The sequence below is a fragment of the Berghia stephanieae genome, chromosome 10 (assembly GCF_034508935.2).
Source record: "Berghia stephanieae isolate SIO BIC M18660-M18661 chromosome 10, UCSD_Bste_1.3, whole genome shotgun sequence".
NCBI lineage: Eukaryota > Metazoa > Mollusca > Gastropoda > Nudibranchia > Aeolidiidae > Berghia > Berghia stephanieae.
In genome coordinates, this window is record NC_088369.1 from 912025 (window position 1) to 917024 (window position 5000).

The following is a 5000-nucleotide window of genomic DNA, read 5'->3' on the forward strand; positions in this document are numbered from 1 at the left end:
TTTCCAACATGCTTTCTGTCTTTGTCTTGGAATGAGATTACTTTGTTTTTTTCCTGGCTCTGGTCGGAGTCCTGGCTGGGAGGGAAACAGTCAAATGCATAGTTATTGTTTTGGGAGATGATATTTTTTCTCTTGTAAATCATCTCTCTGTTATGTATTAGTATATTTGTTATTTTTTAATGTATAATGTAAGCATTTGAGTGTGTTCCTCTTTGTTGGATTTTGTTCTTGTGTCTGGATGAGACTTATAGGTGATCTCAAACTAAGTACCTACATTGGTGGTATGCTCTTGGAATCTACATCTGATCCCTATTTGTTCCCAGTTCCCCTTTGTCTTTCTTTCTCTTGGATGCTTCAATTGTAATTCTAGAACTTTTTACTATCCCATTTTCTTCCTTTTTACTGGCGCTGATATAACCTAAATGTGTTGCAAGCGCCGTAAAACCCTTAAAAACAAAAAAAAAAAAACAAAAAAAACAAAAAAACATCTAGAATGTTTTTACTATCCAAATTTCTTCCTTTTTATTGTAAAACCCTAGAAACAAAAACAAACAAAAAAATTCTCTTAATAATATAATATTGAAACAATACCAACCAAAAAAAAAAATAAATAAATAAAAAATAATTCTGCTTTGTCCACATATTTTCAGTATTTTGAAAAGTTATTTCTATTTTAATGTTGATGGCCGATCATTATTATTCAATAAAGATCCAGGTTAAAGTTTTCAACACGACGGGGCTCATTTTAATCGATCGATATTTGAAGGACGTGTTTTGGACCCAATTTTTAAATTAAAAATTTTTTTTTAAAGGTCGGCAGATTAGTGGTCCAACTCAGTCATGTTATGACTTGGACCGACGTATACGCACAATTACCGACGTATACTTACAATTACTGACGTATACTTACAATTACCGACGTATACTTACAATTACCGACGTATACTTACAATTACCGACGTATACGTACAATTACCGACGTATACTTACAATTACCGACGTATACTTACAATTACCGACGTATACTTACAATTACCGACGTATACTTACAATTACCGACGTATACGTACAATTACCGACGTATACGTACAATTACCGACGTATACGTAATATTACCGACGTATACTTACAATTACCGACGTATACTTACAATTACCGACGTATACGTACAATTACCGACGTATACTTACAATTACCGACGTATACGTACAATTACCGACGTATACTTACAATTACCGACGTATACTTAATATTACCGACGTATACTTACAATTACCGACGTATACTTAATATTACCGACGTATACTTACAATTACCGACGTATACTTACAATTACTGACGTATACTTACAATTACCGACGTATACGTACAATTACCGACGTATACTTACAATTACCGACGTATACTTACAATTACCGACGTATACTTACAATTACCGACGTTTACTTACAATTACCGACGTATACTTACTTATTTGCTGGTCTGATAATCGTCTGATAACCCGAATTGTTATGGGCTCATTGTTGTGATGGAAATACTCTCAAACCAACGCAAAATGTCCATCACAACAATGTTAGATCAGTCAATAAGTGTGTTCGGTTATCAGACCTGATACTGATAATATTTTGTCCACGAAGCCGTGGACTGAGTTTTTTCTAGTTATCTTTCCTTTTTAATTAAATGAGTGGAAAAAAGAAAAAGAGAAAAAAAAAAGTTCGCTAATGCTGATGAAATGAACAAAACACATTGTAACATTGCGACTGACCGACCGACCGCCTTACCATTTTTGTTCATATGATCGAGAAGTCGTGTTGCAAGAGCTTAAAAAAGCATTAAAAGAAATGTTTGCCTACTATGATGTGAACATTTAAGCAATTAAGTAATATTTATATTACAAATTTCTCAATGTCATAAATGCTGAGGGTATCCTGCGCTTGCGAGATGGAATCTACTTCATTTTTGCTTATCCACTCATTGAAGTTTATTTTTTTTTTCTTTATAGATAGTATGCGCCTGGCTAATCAGCTCACAATATTGCCATCCTGAAGTATAACGGATCAGCACACCAAAGTATGTGTAACCATGAACTTTTACAGTCTAGTTTAGTGAGAATTATTCATAAACCTGGATGACAAAAAACAATAACAAAGACCAGAATGACGTCATCTTCGTTCTATCTATACTAAACATCCCAAAAGGGGTTTCCTGACCTACTTTCAAATCAACAATTTACTTTTGTTTCCTTTCCCCGAGAAGAGTTCTCTATGGTTAATGTCAGATGCATGGGCCTGGATTAGAACCGTCAACATTGGATCGATGTTGCTCATTATCAATGCAAATATTGTAATTATAAACTATTATCTCGTGAAATACTTAAACGGTGTAGTTTCTCATTAGGTTTACTTTGATTTGGATCAGAAATCGTCTGATGAAAAAGCTGAGTCGTCGGCTCTTTGTCCTCGTCTCACTAGGCATGACCGATGACCTTTCCATATTTGGCAACATGACCTTTTTAGCCATTATCGACATGCCCTCTTTCTTCCAACAAGCTTGGGTCATGGTGATTTTTCCTTTGTTTTTACTTCAAAGTTTACTGCAAGCCCATTGATTATCATTATCATTTTCATCTTTTCGACGCTCTTTTAAGCAGCAGATGTTGTTTTTTTTTGTTTGTTTTGTTTCTCTCCTTTACCATAGATATGCGTCAACTGTGTTATAACATGTTAATAGGAGAAACGATAATATGAACGAAAGCCGAATGCTTAACTGAAAGAAAGGCCGTGTGTACATACTATGCGTGTGTGTGTGTGTGTGTCTGTGTATATGTGTGTGTGGATGTGTGTGTGTGTTTCATGGATGTGTGTGTGTGTTTGTAGTGTGTATGTGTGTTCACGAGGCCGTGTCTGTGGCTGGGTCTGTGTGTATAATCTGTGTTTGTAGTAAGCGTGCGTGTGTGTCTGCAAAGAGGCCAAGTTCACTGCTCGGGATTTGGTTGCCGTCTGCTAGCTATGCGAGTTTGTTGTAAGTCGGGACAGGGAGTAGGGAGAACCTCTAGAAGGTCCACAAGGGCTTTGTTCTACCGTGGTTGTAGGCGAAGTGAAAATAGTTTGTAACGGCGTGTTTTTTGTTTGTTTTGTTTTGTTTCTAAAGCTCGCCGTTGTTTTGTTTTCCCCACCCCTTATTCAATGGACGGATTGTAAACTGGTTTCTTTGTGGTGAGTAGTGAGTGTAAATAAACGATGTTGCAATTTTCCAAACTTTGGATAAATCCGCTTCTCTTAGGATTCAGGATTTATTTATTTCTGAATTTGTTTTTGATGCAGTGTGTGCACTAGCTTTCCCAGCTCGATAGATAATTATAAGTTATATTCTGTACTGTAAAATGTGACCAGTTCGTATAAATCTCTATGAATGGTTAGTTAACGTTGTACTGTACTGTGTGGCCCATCATCTCTACCAAAGTAAAGGGGGGTATTATGAAATTTGATGGACAGAGCCTTATGGTAATAGCGGCATGTGGTGTTTTCGTGAAATGTGAAGGAATGATTGCATGACTACCTAGCTAAGCTAGTAAAGAGGTAGATGGGATCAGTAATGATACACACCAAGTCAGGGACAGGGAAACACAGTCACAATGTGTTTGTGTGTGTGTGCGTGGCCTTCGTTATATAAGAGTTCACGAAGGCCACGGTGTGTGTCGGTACGATCGGATACCAAGACATGGTCGGTTTTGACCTCTTAGATTTTTGTGTACACCTGGATAGGTAGTGGAGACTCCATGCCCCCATGCCCCCATGCCCTTCTATTCATAGTCACGTACATATGCCACTGGCCCTGTTACTTTTACTTAGTCCAAGTCGAACAAAAAATTGGGCATTTTGGTATTTTTATCGCTTCTTATGAAATAAAGTTGATGATGAAGTGTTGTGCGGCCAATGGTTGCGTCACATTTAGATAGTCATTGTTAAAGCAAATCTTAAATCTAGAGTCTAGCAGCATAGGTCAGCTTAAAACTAGAGGCATCGGTTGCTGCCTTTGCAGTATTCTTTTTCTTCCTCCTCCACCACCATCTTTTGTCTTCCTCTTTCACTTTCTCTCCCATCTCCTCCTCGTTTAACCAATACCATTCCCTCCTCCTCCTTTTCACTTTCTAATAATTCCATTATATCACAGCTATGACACACAATATCGGTTAGTTTTGTTCTTGTCTTGTGTGTGGAATTACCAAACTATTACTATTATGATGATGGTTATTATTATTTGTTGTTGTCCAGGTCTACTGTTGACATTGTGTCTCATTTATAAAGCAGACGTAATGACGTAATGAGCGTGGCTGTTTCAAAGGAGTTAGCCTAGCAAGCAGTTCAAGCAGTACTGAAACTCAGCGGGCTGATTAAACAGGCCATACTGTTACACGTCACGTAGGCCAAGTTCTCATTGATCGATGGTTATAAATCAGTTTGCGCATCAGTCTGTATCGGGTCTACCTTTTTACTTCCTCGTATTATTATTATCATTATTGTTATTATTATTATTATTATTATTATTATTATTATTATTATTATATTATTATTATTATTATTATTATTATTATTATCATTATTGTTATTATTATTATTATTATTATTATTATTATTATTATTATTATTATTATTATTATTATTATTATCATTATTGTTATTATTATTTATTATTATTATTATTATTATTATTATTATTATTATTATTATTATTATTGTTATTATTATCATTATTGTATTATTATCATTATTATTATCATTATTATTATTATTATTATTATTATCGTTATTATTATTATTATTATTATTATCGTTATTATTATTATTATTATTACTACTTTGTTTTGGTACCAGAAACCCAATTTGTGCCCCAGCTTGTCAATCTGGTAATGTTGGGTTGAACCAGCTGAAAAGCCAAACATATCTGATTAATTATGTCTCGCAGGCATAACGACTCTTCTATTCACGATCACACTCTCT

At 35.1% G+C, this 5000-nt stretch overlaps 1 protein-coding gene and 1 long non-coding RNA gene across 5 annotated transcripts in view; both read left to right on the top strand.

Moving 5' to 3' along the window:
- LOC144956028 (histone demethylase UTY-like) overlaps positions 1 to 5000 on the top strand; it is a 130489-nt gene that overhangs the window by 27475 nt on the left and 98014 nt on the right. Inside the window, exon 1 of one of the 4 annotated variants that reach the window (XM_078886319.1) lies at positions 3013 to 3215. The exons of 2 other annotated variants lie outside the window; for them this stretch is intronic. The gene's annotated coding sequence lies outside the window, so the exon portion shown is untranslated. Of the gene's footprint in view, positions 1 to 3012; positions 3216 to 5000 lie in introns of those variants that run through there. One more of the 4 variants, XM_078886318.1, reaches the window with a different exon arrangement.
- The window catches only part of LOC144956031 (uncharacterized), a 14552-nt gene continuing 12587 nt past the window's right edge, over positions 3036 to 5000 (top strand). The window contains exon 1 of the long non-coding RNA XR_013641856.1: positions 3036 to 3105. This is a non-coding gene — a long non-coding RNA (uncharacterized LOC144956031). The remainder of the gene's footprint in view (positions 3106 to 5000) is intronic.